Below are 10,496 nucleotides of genomic sequence, written 5' to 3'. Positions count from 1 at the left end.
AGACCCATAAACAAATCCCATGTCTTAAAATGAAGAAACAAATCAGAGATACGGATGCAGAGAAAGGAGATGTGCTTGGGAGGAGCCAGGAGGGAAGAGCTGCAGCTTGTTTACCAACAGGCATAGGTCAGAGTGATGGGCTGAGCACTCAGCTTCTATCAGATTCACCCAGCACCATTCTGATCATTACCTCTGCCCTTCCTGGTTCCTACCCCATGAAAGGGCATCGGAAGATGCTGACGTCAGAAGCCGCAAGTCAGGACACCCCAGGCTGGGTTCCAAGATGCTTTTCCTGCCTCTCCCCATCCCAGTGTCTCTGTGCAGCCTCTTTCTGCTGCCCCAGGGACCTGCCTGACCCCTGTGGACTGCAAGTAATGTCCGAGCTTTACTCTGCCCTGGGTGGGGACTGTCCTCTAGGGCAACGAAGGTGATTGTTTTCCTCTGTCATTGCCCCCCTCCTTACCTGGGTGAATCATTGAGGTGGCAGCCGAGCCTGGGGCTCAGAGGTGGGGTGCTCCCAGATCTACAGGATGTCACAAGGGAGAAGCCTGCTCCCACATGGACATAACTTTTCTGTTTTTCTAAGCTCAGCCATGACCTGATAAAGGATATAGTGAGGTCCGCAAGGAGGAAGAAAGGAAGTCAGGGAGATAGACATTTTTTGGCCAGAGCTCCATCAGATAGGAGAGAAACAGCCCATTCTCCCAGGGGAACGAAAGGCATGCATGCTCTGTCCTTGGGTGCTGTTTCCCAAACAACATGCTGTCCCTGACTGAACCACGGAGGGTGGGGTGCTGGTCGCGACACGGGCCTCCAGCGCCCCACCCAGTCCATGACACCCACACCCACTCTCAGGGGCCCATGGGGTGGCCAAGGTGGCGAGTCCCTGCTGGACTCCCTTTCTTTGTCTTAGGCAAACTCGGAAGGAAGAATGGTGAACGTGGGTAATACGTTCAGGGTGGGGCCACAAAGGTGGAGTACAAGGTTTTACCCATCCCACGGGCCCCCCTTCTCCACCCTGCCTGCTGTCCCCTCCAAACACCCGACCCCCACTAAGCAAAGACAAGCTAGTCACTGAAGAGGAGAAGCCCTCGAAGTCTCACAGCATGTACCCTAGGGGCAGGAGAGGAGAAGGTGAGGAGGTCCTTGAGGGTGCGGAAGTCCCCAGAGACGGGCCTTCCACCTCTCAGGCTGGTCCTCCTTTGATTTCAGGATGTGGCTTTGCCAGGGTGGTGCCAAGCATGGCCACACCATAAGCCCAAGGACCGGATTTGGGAGTGCTGTGCCTGCTTGACAGCAGGTCAGCCTCCAGCCCTCTCTCTGGTCTGGGGTTTGATGTTCCTTTCTAGGTCTGAATTGGGTCCAGGGAGGAAGCCAGGGCCCCCAATTCCATGCATCCTCACTCCTGGGCAGTTCCATACACTCCAGCAAGTTGTCCTGGGGATGAACCAGGAGCATCAACAAGACCTCCTGTTGATTGTTGATTGGCCCATGGCCAGCATGGACCCTTTCCTCCCACCCAGAATATCCCAGGATTGACTTGAAGAAAGTTCTGATACCATGCTGGTGACTTTTTACCTAATCCCTCCTCAGGGCTCAGATCCATTCCCACCTCCATCGTGAAGCCTTCCTTGTCAACGGCAACTTGCCACCATCTTCTCCTGCCCCTTCTGCGTTTGCAAGAGTTCGCCACCACATCTCTTCTCGGGCTTTCTTCATCACTTCCTATGCTCCTCTTCTTGTCAGATCCTTCTCAGACCCTGCACGAGGGGTTGGGAGCCGATGTCACATTGTATGCCTATTCCTGGTTTCCAACGCAATCAGGAAGATGTACACAAATGGCCATTTCACTCGGCGCCATAAGGGAGAGTCAGAGAATGTGCTCCAGGGGGTGGAGGAGGAAGACAGACCACAGGGAGGCTGGACGGGGGACCTCATAAGCGACATCTGAGAGTGACTTGTTTTCTTTTTTAATTTTTTGCACATACCACAGGGCATGTGAGATATTAGCTTCCAATCAGGGATCGAACCCAGGTCTCCTGAATTGATAGTGTGGAATCTTAACCATTGGACCACCAGGGACGTCCTTGAAACACATTGGATTTGGGTGGCAGGGGCCAGTCTAGGGGGAGACAGAGGGAGAGGCAGGAATGCATGGAGGCAAGAAGTGTTGGATGGCAATGTGGGGCACCATCAGGGTGGGTCTCCCCCAGGCCAGCTCTTTCAGGTTGGCTGATTGACACCTGAGCTCCCCTCCTCGAGGGTTTCCCCACACTAGCAGCTTTGTGCCCAGGGCCATCTGGGAGCAGTGACTTGCAGGGGATGAGGGGTGCTGGGAACAGCTGCAGGAAGGAGTGGGGGCAACAGTGTGGTCTCCTGCTGTGAACACCCAAAGTCAGCACCGCCCCCACAGCCCAGAATTTCCATGCAACGTGGGCCCCCGATCAATACCAGGACGCCCTCCATGGGCCTCAGCTTCCTGGAGTGTGCTGGAAATGACCGCCTACCTGAGAGGCGATGGAGCTGGCCGCTAAACCGTTTGTTTCTGCAGACTTGTCAACAAGCCCTGCAGTGGGGGTAACGTTTAGCTGGTGGTGAGAGGGCTGGGTTCTGGCTGCAGCCTGAGCCAAGGTGGGTGGAAGAACAAGGTGGGTGGCAGGGAGAGGGGTACAGTGGGAGCGCAAGGCTGTGCCGAAGGCGCTGCTCATCCTTCACCAACAGCCAGCTCCTGGACACATCTGCTCAGTCTTCCCTGATGAAGTTCGTGCCTCGGGCAGAGAGGTGGGCAGTGAGCTGAGGTGGGTTTTCCTAACCGATAGTCAATTTTGTGACTGAAGGGCTGGCCTATGGAATCAAATCAGGCAAATGAGAATGTGGTCTGCTGACAGCAAAATCACCTGGGGTTTCCCAGGGAACATCCATGTATTCTGATTTAGTGGTTTTGGGTGACACCTGTGTGTGTTTTTTTTTAAATAAGCATGCAAGACCTGTAGATCCAAGAAAGTGTGGAATAAGATTGGATCCACAGATGGTTACAGATCCTACTGCATGTAAAGCTGCTGGCATCCTGGCCTTGTCTGTGCCTCAAATCACCCTGAGACTGGCCTAGAGAAGGCCCTCTGGAGGCTGCCTCCCACAGCAAGATGTTCTGTAGCTTAATCTGGGGAAAGGAGTCCCTCATCTGAGGGGCAAGGCTGCCACCTGCTGATCCATTCTAGAAATGTCTCCTAGTCTCAGATGCCTGGTGTAAATAAAGGTGGGGAGGCCAGGGGACGCGGGCATGCCCTCCGTTTCCTGTTCTGCCTTTGAATGTCCTGTTCTGAGAACTAGTGTCCCTCAATCTTGCACCTCTTCTGGTGCCTCTCATCTAAGCCCATCTTCTCTGGGCAACCACCAGTCAACAGGCAGATCCTGCGGACCCACCTTTTTGCCCAGAATTCAGTTCAGTTTAGTACCTACTTGATATGAGCCAGTTGCGGGCTGGCCAGACAGGGGCAAGTAATGCAGAGGGTTTGAGAAGTAAGGACGATTCATGAATATGCACCATTTCTATCTGAGGTGACATCTGAGCTAAGAGTAAGTGGGAGACAGGCAGGTGGAAAACAGGAGAGGAGATTCAAGGCAACTGGACTAGCAAGCTAGGCTATTTGAATATAGAAACTGCTGCTGCTGCTTCTGTTAAGTCTCATCAGTCGTGTCTGACTCTGTGCGACCCCATCCCTGGGATTCTCCAGGCAAGAACACTGGAGTGGGTTGCCATTTCCTTCTCCAAAGCATGAAAGTGAAAAGTGAAAGTGAAGTCGCTCAGTCGTGTCCGACTCCTAGCGACCCCATGGACTGCAGCCCACCAGGCTCCTCCATCCATGGGATTTTCCAGGCAAGAGTACTGGAGTGGGGTGCCATTGCCTTCTCCATAGAAACTGAATTGTCTTATTTTTAATCCACTTCCTGGCTGCCCCCCAAAGGATGGAATGCTAGCATTTCTCCTCAATTTCTTGGCAAATTTAAAGATTATGAGACAGGGAAACAAGTTTTTCAGTTACTAAGATTAGATTTGGAGTTTTAGGGGCCTCTAGGTTTGGTGTGAAAGGACAAGAGAGAGGCCTGGGTTTGAGGGAAGAAGCTGTGTAACCAGAGCAAGCAGAGAAAGCCTCTCCTCTCTGCAGAGTCCTCCTGGTACGATGTGATAAGGGCTCCCAGCACCCACTCCTAACCTGGCCCTGCAACACCCCAGGGACTCACTTGCCCCAGAGGGAAGCGGCCGAGGCTCTAGGATGTGCTGCCCGCCCAGCCTTGCAAAGAAGTTTCAGGTCCCGAGAATGGCAGTGAAGCATCCCTGAACCTGCAGACCTGTCAGCCCCGGCTGTCTCCATGGTAACCTGTAGAGACAAGTGTCCAAGGACCAGATCCATTGGTCCCATGAAGGACTCTTGGACCTTGTCATAGATCAGAAATAGAGAGATATGCATTCAAACCACAGTGAGAAAACAAAGGAACTCAGTGTTCCTGCACACCAGGCTCTGTAGCAGATGCTACTGATAATAGTACAAAGAAGGTCAAGATACGGCACCGGAATCAAATGGAGAAGGTGGACCTTTTGAAGAGCTGGTTAATAAAGCCATCTGGGTGGTGGGTGGGAGGCCAGCTGTCCAGGACGTTCTGTGGCTCTGTGGTTGCAGGATCCCAGCCAAATGTTTTTCCCCAGGACAGCACTTGGCCTTGTTTTGTGCCCCAGAAGGTTGGGGTCGTCTGGCTCCTGCGTGCCAGCTCTGAACTTGTCCTGGGGTGAAACACAGTGTGGGCTACATTTGATCATGTTCTGTTTCTGCTCATAATCCTTGAGCAAAAGAATCATATACCTTCTAAAGGCAAAATAATCATCCTTAGCATGTCCCACAGGCCCTGCATCTTCGTCTCTGCAGCATCAGCCCCTCTCACCTTCTCTCACTCAGCCATCGGAAGAGCTCCCAGCTCCCTACTTTCTCTCAATAGCCTCCCACCCTCTCTCAGCTGACTCCCGCTCAGCCTTTAGACTTGTTTAGTCATTTTCTGAACCACCCCGCCACCAACCACCACCACCACCACCATGGTTGAGTTGTATGCCCTCATGTACTTTGGATTTGCCCCATTGTGGCTCTTAGCAAACTCACACCACCTGCTCACTTCCTAATATGTGTCAGGAGGCTGGACTCCTTGGCCACAGAAAGTGTGTTTGTGGAATACTGGCACCAGCACTCACACCCTGATTTAAGAAGGGTGTTCAGCAAGGTTTCTTAGAGGAAATAATACTCAACATGAGATCTAAAGGATTGGGGTAAGGGCAGAGGTGTGATTCAAGCATATGCCAAGGCCCTGAGGTTGCAAAGAGCTTGGCATGTTTGAGAAACATTCCAAAGACTCTGGCTGGAGTGCAGAGAGGGAGTGAGCAGGTGGTCTAACCATCACCGATAGAAACATTATTTTCTATCTTCACCTCTCTTTCCATCTTTGCTCTCTTCTGGAGCAGTTCCATGCAGCCTACTCAAGGGGTGAGTTATTTTTCTTTCTACATCCCTCCTACCAATGGGTAGGGCAGGTGTCTTCTTCATCTCTTCCTGCCATTTCAGGCCATTCTTGTAAGAACTTCTTGGCTTTGAAGATCAAATCATCATGCTGCAGCACCCACCACCCCTCCTTGGCATAGTCTCCCACAAACCCAGGCCACTTTCTTTCACTCATTTTTGGGGCAGGGGGTGGGAGGGGGCTGCACTAGATCTTGCTGCGTGTGGGCTTCTCTTGCTGTGGAGCATAGACTCTAGAGAGCGTGGGCTCAGTAGTTGCAGCACGCAAGTGTAGTTGCCTTGTGAAATGTGGGATCTTAGTTCCCTAACCAGGGACCAAATCCACGTCCCCTGCGTTGGCTTGGCTTGGATTGGATTCCTAACCACTGGACTACCAGGGAAGTTCCTCTTTCATTCTGTGTGTAGATCTTAGCACTTGGCTCACTGTCACTCTTACCAACACCATCATGTCCTAATTCCTGGAACTACAGCTCCACCTATCTGGCCTCTGGGTTCCCTGAGCTCCTTTCCTCCAATCATCTAGTCCTCCATCCTATTCAGTTCAGTTCAGTTCAGTTCAGTTGCTCAGTCGTGTCCGACTCTTTGTGACCCTGTGGACTGCAGCACGCCTGGCTTCCCTGTCCATCACCAACTCCCAGAGCTTGCTCAGACTCATGTCCATCGAGTCAGTGATGCCATCCAACCATCTCATCCTCTGTCGTCTCCTTCTCCTTCTGCCTTCAATCTTTCTCAGCATCAGGGTCTTTCCCAATGAATGAGTTCTTTGCATCAGGTGGCCAAAGTATTGGAGCTTCAGCTTTAGCATCAGTCCTTCCAAAGAATATTCAGGACTGATTTCCTCTGGGATTGACAGGTTGAATCTCTTTGCTGTCCAAGGGACTCTCAAGAGTCTTCTCCAACACCATAGTTCAAAAGTGTCAATTCTTTGGCGCTCAGCTTTCTTTATGGTCCAACCCTCACATTCATACATGACTACTGGAAAAACCATAGCTTTGATGAGATGGACCTCTGTCAGCAATGTAATATCTCTGCTTTTCAATATGCTAAGTTGCTCATAGCTTTTATTCCAAGGAGCAAGCATCTTTTAATTTCATGGCTGCAGTTACCACCTGCAGTGATTGCCAAAAAATAAAGTCTCTGTTTCCATTGTTTCCCCATCTATTTGCCATGAAGTGATGGGACTGGGTGCCATGATCTTAGTTTTCTGAATGTTGAGTTTTAAGCCTACTTTTTCACTCTCCTCTTTCACTTTCATCAGGAGCCTCTTTAGTTCTTCTTTGCTTTCTTCCACAAGGGTGGAAACTCCACTTCTGAGCCTACTCCATTCTTGTGCCCACACAGCTGACCATGGCTGGAAGAAAGCACACCACCTTCCCAACCAGTGTAACTTTAGTTCTTGACCACCAACCTCAAGTGGGCTTTAAATGCTGCCTGGCAATCATGGCCCCATTCACTTACCTACTCTCCTAGTTGAACATTTCCGACCTCTCTCTCTTCAGGCCTCCCACACCTCCTTCCCCACCTTCCGTCTCAGTCAATGATCTGCTTCCTATTACAGTGAGAAAAACAGCCTTAGAAAGAGCACTTTCTCAAGCTCCGCCTCTCCCCACACCCCTGCATCTGAGTCCCTGTCCTTAAGCTTTTCTCCTGTTCTTGGGGATGAACTGTGCAGAGGCCAACATCTGCAAGTGTCCTGGATCCAGTCCCCTCTTTCTTTCTCAAGGACATCTCCCGAGGAATTTCCTCCACTCCTACCTCATCAATTTCTCCTTCTCTAATGGGTCACTTCCTTCAGCATGCAAACATACTCTTCCCATGTTCCAGCTCCCTCTTACAGGAAAATTCCTTGAAGGAGCTGTCTATGCTCACTGACTACAATTCCTTTCCTTTCTTAAATCTACTCCAATCAGCTTCTAATGTGCATGTGGCTAAATCAATGGCCGTTTCTCATTGTTTAGTCTCTAAGTCATGTCCAAGTCTTTGCGACCCCACGGACTGCAGCATGCCAGGCTTCCCTGTCCTTTACCATCTCCCTCAGTTTGCTCAAATTCATGTGCATTGAGTCGGCAATGCCATCCAACCATCTCATCCTCTGTTGCCTCCTTCTCCTCCTGCCCTCAATCTTTCCCAGTATCAGGGTCTTTTCCAAAGAGTTGGCTCTTTACATCAGGTGACCAAAGTATTGGAGCTTCAGCATAGGTCCTTCCAATAGTCATTTCTTAGTGATCATTTTAACTTGAGCTCTCAGCACCATTTGGTATAACAGATCACTTCCTACTCTTGGAGTCATTTCTTCCCTTGATCTCCAGAATATCACATCCTTCTGATTTCCTTTCAAATTTTTGTTCTCTTCTTTTCAACTCTTTGGCTGAAGGTATCTTCTCTTCTCTCTCATCTCCCACACTGATTAACACTATATCTGTTTAAGGTTCCTCTTCTGTTTACTATGTACACTCTCTTGGTGACTCAGAAAATGATGTGGCTTTAAATGCAGTTCATACATTGGTAACTCTTAAACTGTACATTCTACCAAGACCTCCATCTTGACATCCAGCAGCTTATACCCAATCTAATGCCAATATTCAATTATCTCTTCAATGTTTCCGCTTGGAAACAAACAGAAACTCAATCTTCTCTAAAACCTGTTTCCCACATTCTTTCTTAACTCAGTTAAGGGCAACCCTATTCTTCCAGTTGCTTGGACCAAAAATCTTAAGAGTTGCCCCTGACTCTTGTCTGTCCTTCACTTTCATATCCAGTCTGTAATCAAATCATTTTAGCTCAAACTTCAAAATACACCAAAAAGTTGACCATTTCTCACCATTTGTGGCCATTCCAGTCCAAATGACCATCATGTCTCACCCAGACGACTGCCAAGCCTCTTAACTTATCTTCCTAAGTCTACCATTGGCCCCATCAGCTTCCTGCATCTGGAGACCAAGTGAGGAGAAGGTGGAAAGACTCAGCCTCTGGACCTGGAGCTTTGTTTGTGTGCTGATTTTTAACTATAAGTTCAATCTCTTTAAAAGGTACATCGCTATCGACATTACCTATTTATTCTTGGGTAAGCTTTGGCAGTACGTTTCTTTCAAGGAATTTTTCTGTTCTAAGTTGTCAAATCTATTGGGATGATGTTGTCCATAACATCCCCTTCGGATTCTTTTAATATCTGTAGAATCTGTAAATGTGTTATATCTTTCATTCTTGATATTACCAATTGGTATTCTCTCTCTCTCTCTCTTTTTTGGCCTGGTAAGTCTGACTAGAGGATTATCCATTTTATTGAGCCTCTCAAAGAATCAGCTTTAGGTTTCATTGGGCTTCTTTTATAACAAAGACCTGGTAGCTTAGACCTTTATACAGCCACATAACAGAGAAGCCTGGAGGGTTACGGTCTATGGGTCTCAAAGAGTTGGACACTACCTAGCAACTAAACAATAACAGCAAAAGGAGCCAAAGTAGCTAAGGGAAGGATAGAAGGAAAGGAGGCCAGAGAAGTAGCTGGGGGCCAGCTGCGTACAGGCCTTAAAGATCATGTGAGGAACTGGCTTCATTTGGAATAAAATGGGAACTCTCTGAGGGCTGTGGGAAAATAAGGAGTTATCAGTTTATTAATTTGACAAATATTTAGTACCCCCTATGTGCCAATTACTGTTTTAGACTTTAGGGTTTTATCAGTGAACAGAACAGACACAAATGCCAGCCACAACAAACTTGTAACACTGAAAGTCTTTGTTATAAATGAAAGATCTCAAGTAATGATGTCAGTTTCCACCCTCAGAAACCAAAAAAAAGAAGATCAAAGTAAACCTGACGTTTGTAGAATACAGGAAATGATAAAGATCAGAGCAGAAATAAATAAAATAGGAAAGAAATACAGTAGGGAAAAAAATCCAATGAAACCTAAAGCTGATTCTACAAGAGGCTCAATAAAACGGATAATCCTCTAGTCAGACTTAGCAGGTAAGACCTTCTATTCTGAATGCAAGTTTAATTTTATTTTCATCTGTGCAAGGATATAACTTGTCTCATTGTTATTTTCAAATGCAATGACATGAAACTGCAAAGTATGCCTGTATATGTTTATAACCACTTTCAATTTTGCTGTGTTTTGATCTCCATCCTCTGCCCACATCCTCTACCTAGATTTGTCCCAGGTTTTCACAGTCTTTGCAGAGAACAGGCATGCACACTGCCGGGCTAGGAGGGAGGACCAGTCCTCAGCTCACCCTGGCTCGGAGAATCCACACGCAGAGTAGTTTCACATCCCAGGAGCCCTAAAGGGAACTCCTTTCAAGAATCTCGGCTTCACATTCTGGGCCAGAGCGTTCTGAAGACAGGTCCTCTCTAGTTATGTTCAGGGCAGCCGCTGAAAATGGGAAGGGAAGGTGTGTTTTTATGGAAACCTCAGACGCCTCTCTTCATCTCCTGTGAATGATCTCTGTGTTCAGGCAGCCGAGCTAGACAGCTGTGAGGAAAGGCGTGTGTGATCGGTGGGGGCTTTGGAAAGAAAAGGCCCCTTTCACCCTGGCCAGCACTGTAGGTGGTGGGGCCCACAAAGGGCCCAGGCAAGAGCTCCTCAGCTGCAGGTAGAAGTCAGAATCCTGGTGGCAGTGCTCAAGTGAGCCAGAGGGGGAGCCAGAGAGCTGGGAAGCCGGTCCTTAGGCAGAGAAAGGGCAGAGCAAAGCCAAGGAACGTGACGTGAAATGCCTGATGGTCCTGTGGCCCGATCCTTCCCCTTCTTTACTTAGCAAAGTCAAGTTTATCTTTCAAGGCGTCTTGAAAAAAAGGCATCTCTTTTGGAAAGACCTCTCTGAAGTCCGGGCAAGGCCAATTTCTCCTTTTCTGACTACCCACAGCATGCCTCAGAGTTACGTGGGGGCTTGTTGAAATATGGATTCTAGGGTCCTCGGACACCTGAAGAACCTCTGGGGT

Source organism: Bos indicus x Bos taurus, chromosome 16 (genome assembly GCF_003369695.1).
Source record: "Bos indicus x Bos taurus breed Angus x Brahman F1 hybrid chromosome 16, Bos_hybrid_MaternalHap_v2.0, whole genome shotgun sequence".
In the NCBI taxonomy this organism is placed as follows: Eukaryota; Metazoa; Chordata; class Mammalia; order Artiodactyla; family Bovidae; genus Bos; species Bos indicus x Bos taurus.
Note: the sequence above shows the minus strand (reverse complement) of the source record.